The sequence below is a fragment of the Plecotus auritus genome (assembly GCF_963455305.1).
Source record: "Plecotus auritus genome assembly, chromosome: 3".
In the NCBI taxonomy this organism is placed as follows: Eukaryota; Metazoa; Chordata; class Mammalia; order Chiroptera; family Vespertilionidae; genus Plecotus; species Plecotus auritus.
Genome location: NC_137772.1, coordinates 32,798,086 through 32,822,858, shown reverse-complemented (window position 1 = coordinate 32,822,858; position 24,773 = coordinate 32,798,086). Strand labels below are relative to the sequence as shown.

At 46.1% G+C, this 24,773-nt stretch overlaps 2 pseudogenes across 2 annotated transcripts; one reads left to right on the top strand and one right to left on the bottom strand.

The window, feature by feature from the left end:
- Window positions 1-683: 683 nt before the first annotated feature.
- LOC308243485 (transmembrane protein 199-like) lies at window positions 684-1,384 on the top strand (annotated as a pseudogene). Its single transcript has one exon. The product of its transcript is annotated as a transmembrane protein 199-like (transcript).
- A 10,124-nt stretch (window positions 1,385-11,508) lies between these two features.
- Window positions 11,509-12,374, bottom strand: LOC308243594 (heterogeneous nuclear ribonucleoprotein A1-like; annotated as a pseudogene). Its single transcript has one exon. The product of its transcript is annotated as a heterogeneous nuclear ribonucleoprotein A1-like (transcript).
- Window positions 12,375-24,773: the final 12,399 nt, after the last annotated feature.

Sequence of the window (24,773 nt, the reverse complement as noted above, 5' to 3'; positions counted from 1 at the left end):
TAATAAGCAGACATTCAGGACTCAAATAATAATTAACATGTGTGCATGCACAAGTGTGTATGTATGTTATACAATTTTTCCTTATGACAATAAAAATTTCCCTGAATTTCATCATGTTCTTGATACTAAATACGTTTTTCATAAATTGTAAAAAACAGAGTTCTTAGAGACCATACTAATCTGGAAATTGCTAATAATATCTACTTGGAAATTTGAAAAATGCTTTTAAAAATGATTCCCAGCTCTGGCCGGCTTGGCTCAGTGGTTAGAGCGTCAGCCTGCAGACTGAAGGGTCCCAGGTTTGATTCTGGCCAAGGGCACATGCTGGGGTTGTGGGCTCCATCCCCATTGGGGGGCATGCAGGAGGCAGCCGATCCATGATTCTCTCTCATCATTGATGTTTCTATCTCTCTCTCCTTCTCCCTTCCTCTCTGAAATCAATAAAGAAATATATTTAAAATAACGATTCCCAGAGCAAAAGGCAAATAACTTATAGGTAACTAGTTACATAGAAATTAACAAAATGAGTATATTTTATCTTAAAGCCTTTATAATGAAGTTAAAGACACAGTAAGAAAAAATGTTATAGCTTTACCCATAACTACTTTTATTGTTGAGCAAGAAAGTTTGAAATAAGTTAAACGTTCAATATAAGAAACCATAAAAAGAACAAACAAAAGAGAATGATAGAGAGTGGGCTAGCATTGGCGTCTTACTTGATTGCCGGCGAGCGGCTGGTGCGTGCTTTGGCCCCTGACCAGGAGTTGGAGTAAGAGCAGCTTCCACGCAAACTGCGGGCAGAGCTCGAGGCCCGATGCAGAAGCAGCACAAGGGTGGTGCCCTCCCCAGTGGTCCCGCACGCCTGGTTTCCTTCGGCCTGGTCTGGGATCTGCACCCATACCTGAGAGAAAGGGATTCCACACTGTACCTCCATGAGCTCCTAGAAGGCAGTGAAATCTACCTCCCAGAGGTGGTGAAGCCTAGGAACCCAGAGCTAGTTGCCTGTCTGGAGAAAATTAAGATGCAGCTGGCCACTGACGAATATAAGTGGATCACCTGTTAGGATTCAAGGCATGGTGGGATTCTAAGTGACCGGGGCAAGGAAGTGAGGTCAGTGAAGGCTCTGGTCATCACCATCTTCAACTTCATTGTCACGGTGGCAGCTGCCTTTGTCTGCACTTACCTTGGAAGCCAGTATATCTTCACAGAAATGGCCTCACGGATCCTGGCTGCAATGACCGTCACCTCTGTGGTGGGTATGGCTGCGCTGTATGACATGGTGCAGGTGATGGAAGGCGAGTTGGGAGAGATAGAACTGGTGCTTCATCATCAAAGTCCAGAGACGGTTTGGAGGGGCTCCAGGCTCCCAGCTGCCAATCACTGACTCTCAGTCAATCCATCAGATTCTTTGTGCTCAGGTCTGGTTAGTCAGGGCCATGCTAAGGCTACCTGCTATTTCTGTGGGCAGCCTCATCCTCTGGCAATTGCCGGGGGGGCAGTAGAGGAGACTCCGACAACCGAACAGAACTGGTCTGTCGGTACCTTCTTCTGATCCTGATGCCTGTCTGCCTTCTCCAGTCCAGTCCAGGCACTGCAGGGGCTGGGTTTTCCATCGGGAGTGAATGGAATCCAGGCCTTCCTAAGTGTGCAAATCAGTCATCATCCTTGTTGCACACATCCTGGATGCTGGCCTGCAAATTTGTTCTGAAGCCTCCAAAAAAGCAGAAAGGATTCCCTTTCTCCAGGTTGCGGGGGGAAGAACTGATCAGAGGACATAAAACCAGAAGAGGAAGATGGGTCTGTATAGAATGGCGAACTAGAAGTAAGGCAGCTATCTTTTTGGACTCTGATTTTCTATCTTCATTTTCTTCCTTCTGCTTGCCTTTTTTAGGGTTTCTACATGCTTCTGCCTGTCTCTACCACCCACCTTCTTAAACTTCCTATCTTCTCACCCCCTTTTGCTCTGTCTCCAAAAATGAAAACAGTTCAGGTCGCAAAACAGTGTTTCTGCTTTTAATTGCAAAATCCCTTGCATGTACTTGTTTGTGTTTGTGGGGAGAGTATGCCTACTGTGAGATTGCCTCAATTAGTAAAGGGAGGGACAGGGACGATGTTCAGATTTAACTACATATGTAAATATGAATAAACATACACATGAATATGTATACATAATACATTATGAATATGTATACACATTTTCATATGTGAGCCTAATACAGGATGTTTTCTGTGGGGTTCTTAAACATGTTTGGGGGAGTGTGAAAAATAGTATGTAAATGCTCACAGTTGACTACTTGTTTTACGTAGTTGCTTTTGGTCTTTACAACAGTCCTGGAGGTTGGAAAAGGAAATGGTCTTAGACCACTTTTGCAGATGACAAAACTGAGGCCGAGAGAGATCAAATGATCTACTGTGTTCCTTCCTCTGGAAAATGGAGCCAAAGACTCCTAGATGGTCCTGAAGTCTCTGTGTAATGTTAAACTTCCAGAACTTAGATTAGTGGTGTGATGATAGAATCTGTATAAAGCACAATAAATATTTATTGTATTCAGTGTGCTTTTATTTCAAATCTATGAAAACACAAAAGCCTGGGGGAGGGGGGGTGAGGACATGTGATGGGGGGTAGGGGAGGCAGGGAGGAGGTCAATGGGGGAAAAAGGAGACATATGTACTACTATTTATAATACTTTAAACAGTAAATATTTAAGTAAATAAATAAAAATAAAAAACACACAGAGAATAATAAAATTAAAAGTGATATGATTAATAAACTTGATCTAATAAACAATACCAAAAGCTGGTTATTTTAAAGATAAATTTAGGAAACACAAGCTACTGGCAAGCCTGACTTTAGGAGAAGTGACAGGAAATACAGACAATCAAATTTTGGAACAAGAGCCCTGACCGGTTTGGCTCAGTGGATAGAGCGACGGCCTGCGGACTGAAGGGTCCCGGGTTCAATTCCGGTCAAGGGCATGTGCCTTGGTTGCGGGCACATCCCCGGTGGGGGGCGTGCAGGAGGCAGCTGATCGATCGATGTTTCTAACTCTCTCTCCCTCTCCCTTCCTCTCTGTGAAAAATCAATAAAATATATTTAAAAAAAAAATTTTGGAACAAGAAAGGAGATGCAACAACAGAGATGAAGGAGATGGAAAGAACTGTAAGAACTATCTACACAACATCTCTATATATAAAACCCTAATATGCAAATAGACCGAACGGCATAACAACCGAACAACCAGTCGCTATGATGTGCGCTGACCACCAGAGGGTGCATGCGGAACATGGTGGGCATCAGCAGCAGGTGGCAGAGAGCAGAACATAGCAGGCATTGGCCACGGTGGATGGTGGAGCAGGTGAGCAGGGACACCGGACCAAGGCTGGGCACCAGTCGCTCCTGCGTGCTGTGGTCCCACTGGGTGCTCACACCTGTTGCCTGTGCCGGCCCTGCTCTCACCCGCTGCTGGCACTGGAACCGCCACTCACACCCATTGCCAGCGCCTGGTGCTGGCCCTGATTGCTCGGCGCTGTCAGCAGGTATGAGCAGCGGCTGCAGGCCCTGATCGCCCCTCAGGGATTCTCCACCTCCCGTTGCTCCTGAGGGGCGATCGGGGCAGCAGTCATCACTCGCACCCGCTGCTGGCACCAGACCCAATCGCTCCATGCTGTCAGCAGGTGTGAGCGGGGCCGGCGCTGTCAGCGTGTGGGAGTGGCGGCGGCAGGAGCAGGGCTGCCGGCAGGGGTCTGGGGGCTGCAGCAGGAGGGGCTGGGCGCACAGAGGATGGGCCCAGACCCGCCCCTGTACCCACCGCAGCCTCGTGGCACACAAATCAACTGAACGGTGGAAGGACCAGTCACTATGACATGCACTGACCACCAGGGGGCAGACGCTCAACACAGGAGCTGTCCCCTGGAGGTCAGTGCACTCCCACAGGGGGAGCGCCGCTCAGCCAGAAGCTGGGCTCACAGGCTGGTGAGCACAGCGGCGGTGGCAGGAGCCTCTCCCACTGCATGGCAGCGTTAAGCCGTCAATCAGACATCCCTGGAGCGCTCCTGGACTGCGAGAGGGCGCAGGCCGGGCTGAGGGAACCGCCCCCCCAAGTTCATGAATTTCATGCACCGGGCCTCTAGTTTTGTTAATAACTAGAAAATTTAAATGAAATTAATGACTTTGTAGGTAAATTCACCCACAAAGTGAGGGTAAGTCTGAATAGACCCATAACCACAGAATCCTGTGAATTTCAGACTTACCGCTAAAAAAAAGTAAAAAGCTGCCAAAGCCAGATGATTTTTCAAGTGATTTTACCAAATACCCAGGGAACACTTAATTCCCATTTACACAGACTGTCCTACAGAAGAGAGAGAAATGTAAACAATCAATCATTTCATAAAACCGTCATAGAAAACCTAATAAAGATACCCCTCACCACATGCTCACAATTACATTCTTTTCTTATGAGTACAGACACAAACATACCAAGTGAAATATTAGCACACTGTACCCAGCTATAAATTAAAAACATACACTGTGGTGAAGTAGGTTTATTTTAAGAACATGGGGAGGCTTAATCATTAAGAGATCCATCAACACAGCTCATTCCATCCAACATAACAGAGGAAAAGTCACGTGATTTTATCACTATAGGACCAAAATGCACCTGATGAAGGTCAACAGATTTCTTAATCACAACTTGATGTAAATAGAAATAGAACTTACCTAATAGAATGAAAAGCATTTTCCAGGAGCCAACAACAAATATGATCCTAAATGATGACACACTGAAGGCGTTTAAGGAAGAAATCATTTAGAAATTCCCCATGTTAAAATAAGAGATCAACCGAAGGACTTATATGGATGCATATAATAATAACCAACGGATGCAAAACATTGGGGGGTGAGGGCATGTATGGGAGTGGGGTGGGGGGGGGCAATGGTAAGATATGTACATATATAATACCTTAATAAAAAAAAGAAATTCCCCATGTTACATTGCTTCAGACACTGCAAAGCAATTAAGTAAAAGAATTGTGTATATAAATATTGCCGAAGAAAAGCCAAATGAGCATTATTTTTATTTTTTTTTCAAATGGCTAAAATTTAACTTTATTTTTTACAGCTTTATTGAGGTATTTTTTTTTGCTTTTATTAGCTATATTGAGGTATAATTGGTATAGAAAAATGTAATGTATAAAAACATAATTAATGTATACAATTTGGTGAGTTTGGACATGTATATATACACTTGTGTTACCATGACCACAATCAAGGGAATAAACATATCTGTCATCTTGAAAAGTCTCCTTGTGTTTCTTTGTTGTTGATTTTTGTGATAATAACTTTTTAAAAAATATTTTTTTTATTGATTTCAGAGAGGAAGGGAGAGGGAGAGATAGAAACATCAATGATGAGAGAGAATCACTGATGGGCTGCCTCCTGCACGCCCCCTACTGGCATGTGTCCTTGACCGGAATGGAACCTGGGAACCTTCAGTCTGCAGGCCATTCTCTATCCACTGAGCCAAACCTGCCAGGGCTGTGGTAATAACTCTTAACAAGAGAGCTACTTTCTCCACACATTTTAAGTGCACAATACCTCATTGTTAACTGCAGGCACTGTGTGTGAAGCAGATCTCTGGGAATTGCTTATCTTGTGTAACTGTAATTGTATACCATTGAACAACCACTCCCTATGATCCTGCTCCTCCCATCCCCTGGGAATTCTATTGTCTATTTCCATATGTTTGACTCTTTTAGATGCCTCATAAAGAGAAACAACATGCAGTATTTATCCTACTGTGACTGGCTTATTTCACTTAGCATAACCTCCTTCAGGTCCATCTTTATTGTGGCAACAGTAGGATTTCCTTCTTTTGTAAGGCTGAATAATATTCCTTTGTATCTATCTAGTACATTTTTTATCCATTCATTTATTGATGAACATTTGGCTTTTGTGAATAATGATGAAATGAATATGGAGTGCAGATATCTTTTTGAAATCAATTTTATTTTCTTTGAATAATGCAGAAGTAGAATTGCTGAATCATAGGTAGTTTTAGTTTTAATTTTTGTAGGACCTCCATACTGTTTTTTATAGAGCCTGCATCAATTTATATTCCTATCAACAGTGTATAGGGATCCAATTTATCCGCATCCTTGCCAATACTTATCCTTTTTTAAAAAATAATAGTCATTCTAATGATGGGAGGTGATATCTCATTGGAGTTTTGATTTACATTTCCCGATGATTAGTGAAAAAAGTTGAGCATCTTTTCATGTACCTGTTGTCCATTTGTATGTCTTCTTTGGAGAAATGTCTACTCAGGTCATTTGCCCATTAAAATTTTTTTTTTCTATTGAGTTGTAGGAATTCCTTACATATTTTGAAAATTAACCCCTTATCAGATACACGGTTTGAAAATATTTTCTTTCATTTTGTAGACTGCCTTTCACATACCCCAATCCCACATTATCTGATCTTTTCATTTTGATAAAATCTATCAGGCACTAGTGACAGTTCTTGCTTTTGAAAAATATTGCATATCTTTATTCATTATGCTGATTGATCAATTGAGTTGTCTTACCGCTTTAAGGATGCACTCCTGAATTTGACAGAAACACATTCTGTCACAGTCCATAAACAATATAAGTTTCAGAGAAAAATTTTCCATTCTTTACAAGGTACAGAAATAAAAAGTAGGAGGCCCAGCCACTGTGGTACAGTGGTTGAACATTGACCTATGAACCAGGAAGTCACGGTTGGATTCCTGGTCAGGGTGCATGCCCCCGCTGCAGGCTCAATCCCCAGTGGGGGGCGTGCAGGAGACAGTCGATCAACGATTCTCATCATTGATGTTTCTATTTCTCTCTCCCTCTCCCTTTCCCTTCCTGTTAGAGGTAAATAAAAATATTAAAGAAAATAAGTAAAAGAAAAGCAGGGGCAGGAGGAATATAGCTGATGACTTCCTATATGACAATGTATGCAACGTCAGCAAATCTGAGGGTTCAATTTTAACTGCATTTTAAATTCTCTTTTGGTGTGTTTTAACTTCTTTTCCATAGGCTGTCTTTTTCAAGGTGAAATGAATTACCCCCTTCCCAGTTTCAAAAATAGCCACTAATACTTTAAATATCATCATTTCAAATTTCAAGAGCCACACACAGTCAAGGAGCCAACTTGATCAAAGTTGGTTTCCAAGATTCATAGCTAAAGTAATTTGAATAAAATGATGATATTAAAGGCAAACTGGATCGTGGTGGGCATTTGGGATAAAACTGACAATGCAGTTTCCCCAAGGCTTCCTGGGTAGCATCGTTAATCATGACAGCGACACCCCAGCTGGTGGGTCTTGTCCTTGACTCTGTTCTCCTGGAGGCAAAATTACTTCTAGCTCCATCTGGTCTCAGACTTCCTATGCAATGCTAATTTCCTGTTCCCCCTCTGTCTATGCCAGTTTTCAGCATCTTTTTAAAAAGGATATCTTTTATGACTTGGCTATATATTTTTCCAATCAGACAGATGAGTCCTTATGTGTTTGGGGAGGAATGAGGAAATCTTAGCCTCTTTTTAAGATTGGCCTGTGTGGCTCAGTGGTTGAGTGTCGACCTATGTACCAGGAGGTCACGGTTTGATTCCTGGTCAAAGCACATGCCTGGATTGTGGGCTCGATCCCCAGTGTGAGGTGTGTAGGAGGCACCCGATCAATGATTCTCTCTCATCACTGATGTTTCTATCACTCCCTCTCCCTTCTCCTCTCTAAAATCAATAAAAACATATCTTTAAAAAAGGACAAATATTTGTGATATACACATTACCTACGTCACTCAATTTTAATAGCAAAAACAAACAGGTGCATGGTTGGATCCTCTGTCTACAGGTCTAAGAAAGGAAGAAGTAGTTTTCCCTCTCTTTGAGAACCTACAAGCACAAAATTAGCCTTTGCTTATCTCAGCTTTCTACTATTTTCACCAAAAGTACCTCCCCCACCTCTGTGCCTAACCACCCCCTCACAAACATTTTTTAAAAATGAGCGCTCCAGAATTTAAATGCAGCCTTTCTTTTGGAGATGAGAAGAACCAGAGTTTGCCACCCCAATATATGCTTTGGGGGCAGAGGGGTGGAGATAAATTATTTTAAGCTGGTTACTGAGCACTGAGGGCCACATTTAAAAAATATATATTTTTTATTGATTTCAGAGAGGAAGGGAGAGGGAGAAATAGAAACATCAATGATGAGAGAGAATCATTGATCAGCTATCTCCTGCACACCCCCTACTGGGGATCAAGCCTGCAACTGGGCATGTGCCCTCACCAGGAATCAAAAAGGACCTCCTAGTTCATAGGTCGACACTCAACCACTGAGCAACACAGGCCGGCCGGGCTAAGCGGGTATCCTATCTAATAAAAGAGTAATATGCAAATTGACCATCACTCCAACACACAAGATGGCCGCCCCCATGTGGTCAAAGATGGCTGCCCCCATGTGGACACAAGATGGCTGCCATAAGATGGCCAGCAGGGGAGGGCAGTTGTGGGTGATCAGGTCAGCAGGGGAGGGCAGTTGGGAGGGACCAGGCCTGCAGGGGAGGGCAGTTGGGGGGGACCAGGCCTGCAGGGGAGGGCAGTTGGGGGGGAACAGGCCTGCAGGGGAGGGCAGTTAGGGGGGACCAGGCTGGCAGGGGAGGGCAGTTAGGGGTGACCAGGCCTGCAAGGGAGGACAGTTAGGGGTGACCAGGCCAGCAGGGGAGGGCAGTTAGGGGCAATCAGGCCAGCAGGGGAGCAGTTAGGCGTCGATCAGGCTGGCAGGAAAATGATTAGGTGATCAGGCTGGCAGTGGCATGTGCAGAAGCGGTTAGGGGCAATCAGGCAGGCAGGTGAGCAGTTGAGAGCCAGCAGTCCTGGATTGTGAGAGGGGTGTCTGACTGCCTGATGGGATCAGGCCTAAACGGGCAGTCAGACATCCCTTGAGGGGTCCCAGATTGGAGAGGGTGCAGGCTGGGCTGAGGGACACCGTGCACTGGGCCTCTAGTATTTTTAAGAAACAAAAGGCTCAGAAACGTTGACCTTCCCCCTAATTGCCTAAAAGAATTCAGAGAAGACCTGCTCCAGGAAGGGAGTGATCATCATAGATAAGCACAGTTCAACATGCACTAGTGTGGTAGACAGGTAGGGCCCTGGCCAGGCCCATTGTATCAAAGTCCTGGTTGTGACCCATTGTTTCAAGATGGCCCAGCAAACATTTACCAAACGTTGCTTTTCCATCTCCATCTCCGTTTGGATTGTCTTCTTGCCCTTTGAAGTCCCCTACCCCCCACTTTCTCCTATGCTCAAGGTGGCATATAAGCCTCCACAGCGTGACCTGGCCTTGGGTCTCCTATTCTTAGGGTCCCCACCCACCCGCCCTCCCCATGTATACATAATAAATTTGGTCACTTTTCTCCTGCTACTCTGTCTCATGTTAATTTGATTATTAGTCCAGCTAGAGGAATTTAGAAGGAAGGAGGAAAATTATTTTTTTCCTCCCCCACAGGAGATAATACCGAATATGGAATAAAAGCCACACACTCGAGGATATAAATAGCTTCATTATGTATTCAGTAAATCGGATTATCCACCCCCCTTCCCTTTCTGAGGCAGAGTACATGCCCATCCCTCTACGAGGGATCCAGGTCGTACCAAAGAAGTATAACAAAATGGGGCTTTTGAAAAAGAGAGAGAGAGAGGGAGAGAGAGAGAGAGAGAGAGAGAGAGAAGTCACTGAGACTCGCTGGCACAACACAGTGGAGGTGATTTCATGGTTTTGCAGACACTTCATTATAATGGGAAGCATGTCTTTCTTCTTCCCTCTCAGGCAAGGCCTTGAAGCACTTGAAGCTTTCTTCTCAAGGAGGAAAGAAAGTGTGGGCTGAGCCTCAGTCAGGGACAGAGGAGGCGGCCGGCACAGGGACCCTGGGTAAGGGGGACAGGAGAACACCCTCTCCTCCCGCCTCGCATCTCAGCAGCAGGATGGCGCTGGGCCTGGCCAGAGCTGGTGACCTGGTGTGGGAGGACTTGGGGTACCACCTACACCCAACAAGTCAGGGAGGGACTCTTTTATCTTGGTAGGATTTGGACTGGTTTTGCAACAATGGGATTATCATTAGAGTCACGTAGGACAGAAAATAGGGGTTACCTAGACAATGCCAGAGCGAGGGTTTGTGCTGGGCTTCCTTGAGTGATATGTTTGAAGCAGACTTTCTTTCCTTCTCCCACTTGCATCCTAACAGGGGACCCACCATTTCCATGAATCCCACAGTTTGAGTGTGTGTGTGTGTGTGTGTGTGTGTGTGTGATGTGTGAGCACATTTACATCAAGGTACATGCCCTTGATCGGAATCGAACCTGGGACCCTTGAGTCCGCAGGCCAACGCTCTATCCACTGAGCCAAACCAGTTAAGGCTGAACTCTCCACTTTTTAAATGGGGCCCTTGTGTTATGGCTCCCTCACTCCGTGTCCCAGCAGAAAGATAAAATACTTAGGTCAAAATGAATGCTGTTCAGTTCACCTTCAATAGAAATGGTTTGAATCAAATGAAGTTTGAACGGCATTTGTTAAAACTGATTTCCTGCTTTTTTCGCCAGGAATGTGGAAGTTTCCGGCTGCTGGGTTTGGCCCTATTAATGGTTCATGGGACCCCGCCGCACAGGCCTGGTGCTGCTTCACTGCAGACCTCTGTCTAGTTGGGTGAACGGCTCTCATCTCAGAGGCTACTTCTAACTGGTGTAAAGGAGGTGGAAGTTTGGCAATGTTCCAAGTTATTTTTTTTTTCAAGAGGATAGTAAATCATTTATTGATTACACATGATAATGGATGATACACAAGCTTCATATCCACCTATAATTTTATCTGGTACCATAATTCAATTTAGATATATTGCATAGGATGTGCCAACAATCATTAATAACCAAATGAACTCCATGACTCTGCTTGGGTGACCCTTTTAATGGTGAACTCCAGGTCACAACACAGTAACTGTCAATTCAACTACACCAAAGTTTCTGAAGACAATGGCCTCTGTGCCCAAGCAGGTTATAAGTAAATTTCAAATGGAACCTGGCATCACCCTGAAGGAAGTCTAGCTTCACACTGTTGGGGTAAATTACCAAGATGGCCTCAGAGCAAATTAACTTTACACAGCACATTTTAAAAAAAGACACATTTATTCAGCGTCATGATCAGACTATTACCTTTAGCAATCAACAGCATGCAAAAAAAAAAAAAAAAAACTACATTAAAAACCTTGGTTGGAATGCTTTACACTTTCCACAGAACAGAAACTAAAGTAACCTGTTATACAATTAGTCACAAATACAGTCCTCGAGTTTTTTTTTTTTTTTGCCCATTCACATGAGTATTGTCTAACACATGTCTTCTTGGTAGCAGCTAGGCCCTGCCACCACCGTGCTGGGCTGAGTTCACAAAACTGTTGTAACCTGTAGCTTCCCTGCCACTTCTCTGGCTCTCCTCTCCTGCTAAGCTTTGTTTCCCGGCAGTAATTAAACCTTCTGCCACTGCCATAGCTACTGCTGCTGCTGGAACCGCCATAGCCACCTTGGTTTCGTGGTTTGGCAAAGTATTGACCTCCACCTCCATAAGGGCCAGAGCTTCTGCCTCCAAAGCTTCCTCCTTTCACAGGCCCAAAATTTGAAGATTGATTGTTGTAATTGCCAAAATCATTTTAGCTCCCACCACCTCCAAAACTGCTTCCATCATTACCAAATCCATTATAGCCATCCCCACTGCCACCATATCCACCGCCACCACGGCTGCCACCAAAGCCACCTCGACCCCTGAAGTTTCCTCCGCGACCAAAGTTGTCATTCCCACCAAAACCACCTCCACCACCACCTCCGAAGTTTCCAGAACCACTTCGACCTCTTTGGCTGGATGAAGCACTAGCCATCTCTGGCTTAGATAGGGCTTTCCTTACTTCACAGTTGTGGCCGTTCACAGGATGGCATTTCTGAATGACAACCTTGTCTACAGAGTCATGGTCAACAAAGGTTACAAAAGCAAAGCCCCTCTTTTTGCCACTGCCTCGGTCAGTCATGATTTCAATCACTTCTATTTTCCCATACTGTTCAAAATAATCTCTTAGGTGACGTTCTTCAGTGTCTTCTTTAATACCACCGACAAAAATCTTTTTCACAGTTAAGTGGGCACCAGGTCTTTGAGAATCTTCTCTTGAGACAGCCCTCTTTGGTTCCACAACTCTCCCGTCCACCTTGTGTGGCCTTGCATTCATGGCTGCATCCACCTCCTCCACAGTGGCACAGGTGACAAACCCAAAGCCTCTGGAGCATTTGGTGTTTGGATCTCTCATCGCCACACAGTCCGTGAGCGTTCCCCATTGCTCAAAAATGGCTCCTCAGACTCTCATCGGTTGTTCCAAAGCTCAAACCTCCGATAAAGAGCTTCCGCAGCTGCTCCGGCTCTTTGGGAGACTCAGACTCAGACAGGATGACTGCAACAGGGGAAATTCCAACGATGCTCACTCCGCGGCGTTCACCAGCAGAAAGCAATGTTCCAAGTTATAACACTGAGTAATCCAGGTTCTCTTTTCACACATTAAAACAGAAACAAATGGTATTTGGAACCCAAATCATCCAGCCTGGGGAGTCCGGTTGGTTGGGTGACCTGGGCCATCCCCAGCACCGTCCCCCGGAGTTACACTGTCCCAGTGGCTTATTGATTCTGTCACTGGGCTGCCCTAACCGTCCCCCTGTCCCCTCTCACTCCACATCCCGTTTTCTTCACAGGGTGGAGAGTGATTGGCAATTACTTACAGGGATGAGCTCATTCTTCCTCACTGCAATCCTATGAGTGTGAGGTAGGCACTGTTATAGACCCCACTTCACAGATGTGTAAATGGAGGCACAGAGAGGGCTAAATATTTTGCCCGGGTTGCACAGCACTGAGTAGGAGCAGCGTTTGAACCCAGGCAGTCTAGTCCCCAAGTAAAGTCCTTCACCCGCTCTCCATCGTACCCCTCATCCCAGAGCTAACCCTCCTAGCTGTGTGTCTGCACAGCACACATACATTCATCCACAGATATGGAGCTTGGAGTTGGTCTTCTTTTCCTTTTAAAATGAACTTGGATTAGAGCTGCCCTGGAGGTGTCTGCCTGTCAGGACTTGGAGACTGTCCTGCGTTTCTTTCCTCTCATATCCTGTGGCATCGAAACAAGTTTAATCATTCCCCACTGATGATATTTAAGTTGCTTCCTAAGTTTTGTAACAACATACAATATTGCCATAGCCACCGTCATTTTGTATTTTGTGAATATTTCTGCAGAACATCGTTCCTGGAGGCCGACTATGGTCGGAGGTTCTGAACATTTTCATTGGTGACATGCTGTTCTTGAAGCAATAAAACGTTGCAGCCCCCTCGACTGCCACAGTGTCCACTTTCCACACCTGTCAATGCCATATGTTAGCAAACTTCTACACATGCATCTAACAATTTTTTAAAATCCTCACCTGAGGCGTGGGAATATATTTTTCCATTGATTTTCAGAGACAGTAGAAGGGAGGGGGGAGGTGTGAGAGAGACACATTGAGTGGTTGCCTCCCATACTTGTCCCCACTGGGGGCGGGGATCAAACCTGCAACCCAGGTAAGTGCCCCTGACCAGGAATCCAACCTGTGACCCTCTGGTGCACAGGCCGACGCTCTAACCAGTGAGCCACGTCGGAGAGAAGTCATATAGCTGACAATTTTTACACTTGATCTTAGCCAAAAGGCTGAGAGGCAATTTAGCTAACATTAATATATATATATATATATATATATATATATATATATATATATATATATTCATTCATTCTTAGAGAGAGAAGAGGGAAGAAGGAGAAAGATAGAGTCATTGATAATGAGAGAAACGTCAAGCGGCTGCCTCCTGCACACGCCCCCTGGGGATTGAGCCTGTAACCTAGGCATGTGCTCTGACCGAGAATCAAACCAGCAACCCCTTGGTGCATGGGTCGATGCTCAACCACTGAGCCACACTAGGAGGGCTGCAAATGAAAGGGGGCAGAAATAGAATGTTGGAGAACCAGCTAGTATCGTAAGAAATATTAATCATGCTCTGTTAACCGCAATAGTTTTATTCTGATTAAAGAAGGCACTTTTACTCTGGCTGGAGCTGACCTGGAGATGCAGCCCTTCCTCCCCATTTGGAGCTGCCTATTAACCTGGAGAGACGAACAAAGATTTGTTACAGAAACCAGAATCGCCAGCCCTTTGAAGGTCCCCAGCCCTTTTGCACACCGGCAGGCGTTTGCAGGCCTCCAGCCTGCTTCCCTGTTAACTGCCCATCTGGCACTCCCGTTGGCTATTTCCCTTGTAACCCCAGCCCTTGCACATCACTAAGCCCTTTGAAGACCCCTAGTCCTTTCACATATCTGTAAACTGCCCTTTTGCCTACTTTTCCTTTGTACTTTTACTATATAAGCAGCTGGTTTATGGGGGGCTGCAGAGCAGATTTTTGTGGATAACCTGCTGCTCTCCCACACTGCTGACAATATTATAAACGCTCATATATGATTCAACCCAGTCTCTGCTTAATTGGCTCGAGTAGTGACGGGGAGCACCGACCCATTGTTTGTCCAGTTACACTAACAATTTTCTTTTTGGGGGATACAATTTTAAATTTAATTTTACTTGACTTTCACAAAAGTAAAAGAGAAGTTGATGGAATTTCTGAATTCATATAAATATTTCCTCTAGACAAGAGATACTTTCCCTAAAATATCCCTTCAAGATTTAAAAACAAAAAACAAAATTGTGAGAACATTAGAGGTTGAAGTCATTATGATATTTCCCAAGGACATATTTCCCTTTTTGTGTGTTTAGACTGAGTTCTTGCTGTGAAAGATGAGTTCGTTGTCCCAGCCACACTGGCATGAACACACAGTTCTGAAAATATTGAGCCCTTCTGTACCAGTTAGTAAATATCAGCCAGTGACTCTCCCCAGGGCTCTCCCCTCTCCTGGCTGCCCCACCCCACCGCCAGGACCAACCCCAACCCCCATCTCTCTGGGACCCTGAGCTACAAGGGAAAGGGGACTCTGGTCCCTTCTCCCAGGCGCCTTCAGCGCCCACCACTTCGCCCCAAGCAGCTTAGTTTCCATCTGTTTTATATAATGGCTCTCAGGTAAGGCTTTGTTTGCTGAAAGTATTCAGTGGGAAAACCCCTGCTCAAGGTCAGCCCTCAGGCCCTTGAAGTTTGCACAGTCCAGGGATTTCTGAGAGTGGAGGCCTTTCTCCCTAACACACTAGCTCCTTAGGAAGTCACTAGCACCACGGCAACCAGGTGGCAGCTGGGGGAGCTGCCCATGAGCAGGGCTGAGTTGAGGGGGAGGTGGGCTGGGGAGGACCCTGCCTTATCCTGCAGCTGGGGGCTCTGCAAGGCTGTGAGTTTCCACCTCTCCCTAATCAGCACCCCGCCTCACCACCCTTCTCCCCCCCCCCCCCCCACAGCCTTCCAGGGACTGCACAGGCCCCTCTGGACCTCTTGCATGGACTCTGGACAGGCCACTGCTCTCCTGTCTCCTTCTCAATCCCAGCTGTCACAGTCCCAGCAGGAAAGAGATGGCACAGGCACACGATTTTCTGGAAGGACTTTGGCAAAGGGACTGTTGACAGGTGTGAGAGCAGGGGCAGACAGCCAACCAGGGACCCTGAAACAGAGACCATCACAGGTCTCAAGGGTGTGGGCCACGTGATCAACTGGAAGTGGGCACATGAACAAGGGGACAGGGCCACGTGATCATGTGAGAGCGGGCACATGAACAAGGGGGTGGGGCCATGTGATCACATGAGAGTGGACAGGTGAACAAGTGGGGGGCACGTGATCACATGAGAGTGGGCAGGTGAACAAGGGGGCGGGGCCACGTGAAGATTGAAGGGATGCGGCCAGGAGTCTCCAGAAGCCAAAGAGGCAGGAAGGACCCTCCCCTGGAGCCCTCCGAGACAGCACAGCCCCAGACACCCTGGTTTCAGGTTCTGGCCCCAGAACGGGGAGACCACATGTTCCTGTTCGTTTAGGCCAGTCTGTAGTCATGGGAGCAGCAGCCCCAGGAAATAGACCCCTCCTTTTGGGGCTTTGACCAGTTCTGGGGACAGCAGAGCCCTGTGCTCTGGCAGGGGAGACCCCATAGACCCGAGGTCGGCAAGCTGCGGCTCGCGAGCCACATGCGGCTCTTCGGCCCCTTGAGTGTGGCTCTTCCACAAAATACCATGGCCTGGGCGAGTCTATTTTGAAGAAGTGGCGTTAGAAGAAGTTTAAGCTTAAAAAATTTGGCTCTCCAAAGAACTTTCAATCGTTGTACTGTTGATATTTGGCTCTGTTGACCAATGAGTTTGCCAACCACTGCCCTAGACCTTTCGCTGCAGGTCTCACAGGGAGATTCATCCCTGTGTCTATGCCTGGGCCCTGTCTCCCACTCCCCTAGGGGCTCCTCAAATTTGTGCATGCACCGAGTGACCAGGGGAAGTGCACAGACCCATCCACCCTTAGTTCCACTTTCCAGGTGTCTTATAATCTTTCCTACTTTTTACTTCCCTCTGACTTCCCACATGCGGCTCGCAAGCCGCGGTTTGCTGCTCTGTTGACTAATAAGTTTGCCGACAACTGACCTAGACTCTCGATTCCAATAATTACAGGCTGTTGTTGTTCCTTGTGATTAAGCCCCTAGGTAACAGGGTGCACAACGTGGAGTCACACACCTCAAATTCTCCCCGAGCCTCAGTTCCGTGTTCATCTGGGGCATGCAAACGTTGGCAATTTTTACAGAACCCACTTAAAATAATTTTTTAGAACAGTTTTGCATTTACAGAAACATTGCCAAGATGGCACTAAGTTCCCATATACACTGCTATTATTAACATCTTACATTAATATGGTGCATCTGCTACAATGAAGGAACCAATACTGATTCGTGTTGTAACGAAGGTCCACACTTTAATCAGATTTCCTTAATTTTTAGCTAATGTCTGCTTTCTGTTCTCGGCAGCACATACATCAGATGCCTCCCTATGCTCTGGGCTGCGGGTTTCTGACTGTCTGACAACCTCAGCCACCCCGTTCCCATTAGTGCATCTGCTGGTTCTTGGGGACCTGGCACTCCCTCCTGTTGGCCCAATGATGTCATCACTCTGTGTCTCTAAACCACAAAATCTGAACACTGAAAGGTCCCCTAGCAAGCATGGCAGCTGCCAGACTCACGCAGGTGACTTGGGTAGAAGACGTTTACCGCGGATGAGGACAAAATAAACTCTCGTGCGCTTGTTGGTCTCCACGACATATTCCTCTGCCTCTCCTGGGAGTGCAGACCCAGCCTTCAGCGCTGATGCCGATCCCAGTCCCTCCTGATCAAGACAATGAAGTTGTGTGCTGCTCAGGCGGTTGTTCTTTCTCCTCCCCATTTTCTTCTTCCTGTTGCTGCTCTTGGCTGGAGCTTCAGGAGGTGATGGCCACACACCTACCTCCCTGTCCCAGGCCCCCCCGCTCCTCCCCCCAGAGCAATCATTACTTCGGGCCCATGAGGCCCGCTCAGGGATCACAAAGGCTGTTCTGCATCAGGGAGGCTTCCCGAGAGGTTTTTACAGAAACACTATACTTGGCAGATGTCTCCTCAAACAAATCTGTCTTGGTTCAAATTAAAATTCCATCTGAAAATCAGAGCAGCTTGTTCTAGGCTGACGGGCTGGAAGGCTCTGAGGGGATTTCAGGTTTCTGGAAGGTCAGTGTCCACTGCAGGTGAGAACGCCCTCACTCCGTGTGTCAGTCAGGGCTCCCCAGGAGACAGACACCACGCCAATTACCTTAACAGCAAAAATTAACGCGAAGAATGTTCACCAGGTGGGAGCTGTCAACCAGGTGAACAGGCAGCACACGTGATGGGGTTCTGGCCAGATTTACTGCGGGTGGTCAACAACCTGGCGTCGTTTTTCTTTCTTTACATTGTTGCTGCAAGAATCTGCTGCTGCTCGTGTGGCTAATGATTATTTGCCTCATAATCTAAGATGAGTCTCATTTGAACGGGTCCACGCAGTGTCCATTCTATTCACCTGACCCCGGGTCTGTCGGAACCTCTGTTAAGGGGATTTTCCCACAACGAGGAAAATGCTACACGAATTCCCTTTGTTGTAGAATCTTGCCATTGTCATACCCAGATGCCCACAGGAGGTAGCGATTGCTAATGGGTGTCATTAACAGCATATACATTAACACGTTTGTTCTTGTTATGTAACCTAGCGGGCACACTTCAATAGCTGTAATTTTAACCCTGGGTCCCCCGGCCTGTGGGCGGAAGATCCCATTCTGCCTGGAATGAAAGAGGTCTTGTTCTGTTGGAGGCCTGTCACATCCCCCCACCCCACTTTCTCTTCTGGAGAGAATTTCAGAACTACTGAAATAAGGAAATAATGTCGCTGCCATGTACCAGTACTGCAGATTTAATGTGCTATTTGATGCAGTGGTCCATGTTGTTTTGCTTGCAAAATTGGCTTAGATTATCTTGAATTATATGAACTGTCAGAAAAGCAGTACCAACAAATGACAGTAATAACATTTTTTAGCAGAAAGGGAATGGGTCCGCCTCGCTGATGCACCGGAGCTGCTATTTCTAAAAACATTTAAATAAAATTCACTGGTGATAGCACTGTGGCAATCATAAAGGGTAAAACAGAAAAACCAGAGCTGTTTTCCAACCGCATCAGAATCTTTTTTTTTTTTTAAACATTTTTATTGATTCCAGAGAGGAAGGGAGAGAGATAGAAACATCAATGATGAGAGAGAATCATTGATCAGCTGCCTCCTGCACGCCCCACGCTGGGGATTGAGCCTGCAAAACGGGCATGTGCCCTGACCAGGAATCGAACCATGACCTCCTGGTTCATAGGTTAATGCACGGCCACTGAGCTACCTTCCTTGGCCAGGCTCCATCAGAATCTTGAAGTTCAGGGAGATGCTGGGGAGTGGAATTGTGAAAACTGGGAGGGACTTAGATGAACCAGGCAGAACTGTTCTAATCCAATCTTTCCTATTTAGTTAATATGTTTTTATTTAAATGTATTTGTTTCAGATCTTCCTAAAAAACAAAACAAAAACCCAAACACACAAAATACCCAGCTATAAAATGAAAAAACAAAACCACAAAAGCTGATGTCTTCGTGCCTTTCCTCCCCGCACTGCCTCCCCTCCCTCTCTTCCTCCCTGAGGCTACCTCTCCTGCAGGTGGGAGTCGGTAGGAGGAAGGAACTTTTCCCTTCTAGATTCTTTGGCCTAATAATTAAATTGACCTAAGGCAATTAACAGAAGAAAAAATAAATTTAATTTTGTACACATAAAATTCATAGAAATATGAGATTCCAAGAAGTGACCAAAGAAACAATTATTTGTGAAGAATTGACAAAGGCACGTCCCAAGTGGACACTGTGCCAGGTGTCGACTCATGGCCCTTACGTCCAAACTCCCCCTTTGGCACTGCTCCATGGTAATGGGCGGGACTCCAAGCATTCCTCCCTTACCCTGGGCATGATGCTGAGCTTTGTCAGTGCAGGGCACTGAGGGGGCAGAGCAGGACGGGGTCTCTTCCTGGTTGAGATGTGCTGTTCAGCACTTTCTTGCCCCTGCTGCACGCTCATTGGTGGTGTGCGTGTGTGCTTGCCAGTGTGGTGGTGGTGGTGGGATACCTGGGCATGCTCTGACTCGGTCATTCCGTCAGTGACACTGAAGCCAGGGCCTGGTGACCACCTCACTGTGAACCTCCCTCGTGGACTCCAGGCCTCTAGCTGGCAGCAGCGACCTCTGGGTGCCCCCGCCAGCCTCAGCTTGCCTCCATCACAGAAATGTACTCCCCGCTTGCGGGGTCTGTGGACTGTCCTGGCCCAGGCACTCAGGGCCCTTGCCATCCTATGGGCTGGGACCACAGCTCAGCATGCATGCAGCCTGGTAACAGGACCCTTTTTCAAGCTTGCATTTCCCAAGTCCTCAGCCTCAGCCCTGGCACACATTCAGAATGTTTCTTCTCAGCCATCTAATTACTCCCATCATAGTTTAGCTGTTTTTTATATTAAATTTCTAAGTCACTGTGTGGTTTCTGTCTGCTGATGGGTCCTGGGGGACACAGACATCCCAAGGATGCCTTCTCCTTCCCTTGTCTGAGCCTTCAAGCCTCTTTACTCCACTCAGCCTTTCCAGCTTCTTTCTTAATTTCATTCCCACTTCTAAAATCACTATCCAAATTTTGAATTCCTAACTGCAGGATTATCCACCAAAGCAGCTAGTCTAACTTTTTAAGACCGAATCTAATCATAGTTCCCCACCCTACAAAACCAGAGAAGCCTGCACGGAGATGTTCATTCCTGCATTATTTGTAACAGAGGAAAAAACGGTGGTTGTGTTACACCGTGACTAGTTTTCTTTTCTGAAAACATCATTTTTATTTGAAAAAATGACAAACTATGCTTATCAAGACTTGAATGTTTGGCCAACATGATTTAAAAAAATTAACCAAGTGATCCTGCCACTTCAAAGCAAGCAACTGACAGTATTTGTGGCCACTGATAAAAATGGAGCTTTCAAGCAAAAATTAGAATGTTGCAAAACATGTATTCACTACCATGTGCTTGACAGCTTCGATTTTCATGATTTTTATTCCTATCTAATAAAAGAGTAATATGCAAATTAACCATCACTCTGCTACACCCACAAGCCACACCCATCAGCCAATCAGGAGCAAGTATGCAAATTAACCCAACCAAGATGGCTGCAGCCACAGAGAAAGCAGGAGGGAGGCTTGGGGTTCCCCAGCGATGGAGGAAGCCAAGCTTTCCACACACCCTGGCTGGCCCAGGCCTGCACTCCAGGCTACAAAGTTTCAATTATAGAAGATAACTAAATCCCAACAAAAATGGCAGCAGCCACAGAGCTGGAGAGAGCAGGAGGCTAGGGTTGCCCCCGGCGATGGAAGAAGCCAAGCTTCTGAAGCCCTGGCCTGCCTTGGCCTCTGCTTACGGCTACAAAGTTTCAATTATAGAAGATAAATAAATCCCAACAGAAATGGCTGCTGCCACAGAGCGAGCAGAAGGCTTGGCTCTGCTCCAGGCTACGAAGTTTCAATTATAGAAGATAAATAAACCCCAGATACCAGGGCCTCCACTTGGGTCACCAGGGGGCGTGGCCAGCCTGCAAACCACCACAGGCCCCTTGCCCAGGCCGCCTCATGCCCCAAGGGAACCCCCACCCTGATCCGGGACACTCTTCAGGGCAAACCAGCTGGCCCCCACCCATGCACCAGGCCTCTATCCTATCTAATAAGAGTAATATGCAGATTGACCATCACTCCAACACACAAGATTGCTACCCCCATGTGGTCAAAGATGGCTGCCCCCATGTGGACACAAGATGGCCACCACAAGATGGCCAGCAGGGGAGGGCAGTTGGGAGGGACCAGGCCTACAAGGGAGGGCAGTTGTGGGTGATCAGGCCAGCAGAGCAGGGCAGTTGGGAGGGACCAGGCCTGCAAGGGAGGGCAGTTAGGGGTGACCAGGCTGGCAGAGGAGGGAAGCTGGGGGTGACCGGGCCTGCAAGGAAGGGCAGTTGGGGGGGAACCCAGGCCTGCAGGGGAGAGCAGTTGGGGGGGGGACCAGGCCTGCAGGGGAGGGCAGTTAGGGGTGACCAGGCCTGCAGGGGAGGGCAGTTAGGGGCAATCAGGCTGGCAGGGGAGCAGTTAGGCATCAATCAGGCTGGCAGAGGAGTGGTTAGAGGGTGATCAGGCTGGCAGGCAGAAGCAGTTAGGGGCAATCAGGAAGGCAGGCAGGTGAGCAGTTAGGAGCCAGCAGTCCTGGATTGTGAGAGGGATGTCTGACTGCCCGTTTAGGCCCGATCCCACCAGGATCGGGCCTAAGTGGGCAGTCGGACATCCCTCAAGGTGTCCCAGATTGGAGAGGGTGCAGGCTGGGCTGAGGGACACCCTCCCCCCCATGCATGAATTTCGTGCACCGGGCCTCTAGTATTTAATAAATGGGATGTTTCAACATTTGGAAGATCTGCAGAACTCAGTTAAAGAATATTTTCCAAATAGCTAATGCATGATGTTATAAAATCAAGAATGGGTTAGTGGCCCATTCAAAGTGCAAGAAAAAGATTCGATGTAACTGAGTACAGTACATGCATAGATTTTGGTTTCCGATTCAACATTGCAATTAACCTTTAAGAAACTACCACTGTGGTTTAGATGTTACATCAAATAAATACCCATGATTAACTAACTTCAAAGGCTATTAAAATCTCTCTCTCTTTCTCAATTATCTGTATGAGGCCAGATTTTCTCAACCGAACATTTATTTAGGCCTCTTTCTCTCATCAATGCTTTAGTTCTCAGCGTAGTGGTCTTGAATACCTTTTAAGTTACATTCCTAGGTATTTCAGTTTGGGTGTTACCATAAATGGACTTATTTCATTTTCCAATTGTTTGCCACTAGTATTTAAGAATACAAGCACCTGTCCTGGCTGGGTGGTTCAGTTGGTTGGAGCACCATTCTGTATACCCAAAGGTTGCGAATTCAATTCCCAGTTAGGGCAAATACCTTGGTTGCAGGTTTGATCCCTGGTTGGGTCGCTGTATGGCAAAGAAGCAATTGATGTTTCTCTCTCTCTAAAATCATTAAAACATATTCTGTGTGAGGATTAGAAAAGAAAAAAACAACAAACCACGTAAGTATCTAAAAGGGTCTTGAGACCAAAAAGTTTGGAATCAGTGAACAATTGTAATATTTCAGTATGAATTTTGGTGACTTAAACAGCAAAATATAAGCTCATTTTTAATCAGTGTTAAAATGATGTCCACAAATTTTTAAAGTATAGAATATTCTCTTTCTTCTTAAAGTCCTAAAATCCGCTTCCCCCAATATTACAAAGCCTAATAATGAACTTTCATGTACCTGGTGTCAACATTAGCTCATACCCAATCTTATTTGAGATTGGTTCCACTCACTTTCCTATATTGTTCTGAAGCAAGTTCTAGGAATGATATAATTCCATCATAACTTCCTTATGTATCTCTAAACAAGAACTGAATGTATTAGTGTCAAAGACTCAACAATAATATGGCCAAATATTATTTGCATCAATGCCCACCAAAGTAGGGATATTGCCATACTATAGATTCCAGGCAATATTTTTACCCCCAAGAAGCAGCCATTGTCCCACTTCCAAGACAAACCAAATGTTCTTAAGTATATTTTTAAGAGACCCACTTAGTATTTTTCAGCAAATATTAACTAGGAAGTCTCTGAAATACAAGATTGCCAAGCAGGGAATAAATGGCACTAGGGTTCATCGCTTGTTTGGGGGGCTTCTCAGGTCAGTCTGTTAAAAGGCTTCCAGGCCCTCTAGGATTGGAGCTTGATTACTGAGCCTGCGTGGGCGTGGGAGAAGGTGGCGTGACACAAACAGGTTCTTGTTATCAGGAGAGTCGTTTTTGTGACACTTCCAAAGCCTAATGCTCCCTCATTTTGGTCTCTTAAGTTTTACAGTAATATGCATAAATTAACGAGTGTTTTATTTAATTTTTTATTGAATATATTTTTATTGATTTCAGAGAGGGAGAGGGAGAGATAGAAACATCAATGATGAAGAGAATCACTGATTGGCTGCCTCCTGCATGCCCCCTACTGCATTCGCCCTTGACCGGAATTGAACCTGGGACCCTTCAGTTTGCAGGCTGACGCTCTATCCACTGAGCCAAACCAGCTAGGGCTTAAATAACATATATAGGCATGCTGGAATGGCCATTTACTAATTATAAGTTAAAATTTTGAAAGGCTTATATTCATTAATATCTGCTGACCCAAAAAAGTTCAGTCAAGTATGGTTTTTGTCATTTACGAAAATAACACAAGGACAATACTGTTAGCTGATAGCACTTTATTACCTGCCCTCCTGCCACCCCACATCCAGTGAGACAAAATGTCCATCAAATAGAGCAGCCGTGGGCAAACTACGGCCTGCGGGCCGGATCCGGCCTGTTCGGCTGTTCTATCAGGCCTGCGGAGCCGAAAGAGCGGAGGGTTCTCTTGCTCTCCCCTCTGCTCCTTCACCAGCAGCAGTGTTAACATGGCAACGTGGGGAAACACGGCCGCAGCTCCTTCTTCTGAGTGGGCGGATTTATATCCGCCCATTCAGTAGAAGGAACAACCTCTCAATCTTCCAGAGGCTCCGTGTAATGCCCGCGGATGCGTCTCCTGACATCACCCTGGGAATGCGTAGACACGTTATCGTGGTGATGTAGGGAGACACGCCCCTGGAGAGCACAGTATCAGAGCACAGTTTGAAATGAATAAAACTATTGAAATTAAAAAAAAAAGACCGTACCCTTTTATGTAATGATGTTTACTTTGAATTTATATTAGTTCACACAAACACTCCATCCATGCTTTTGTTCCGGCCCTCCGGTCCAGTTTAAGAACCCATTGTGGCCCTCGAGTCAAAAAGTTTGCCCACCCCTGAACTAGAGTATAAATCAAAGGAGATAAAAAATACTACATGGCAGGAATCAGAAGAATGAAGTAAAATCTCATAAGCAAAATGCAAGGCAATACTAAACTCCTACCTCCCCCCTTCCTATTCCTTCCACTTCCATGGACACCACTCCCCTCTACCCCCCGAGACCTTAGACACACACATATTCCTCACGAGGAAAGAAACCACACCCTAGGAACAAACTGAG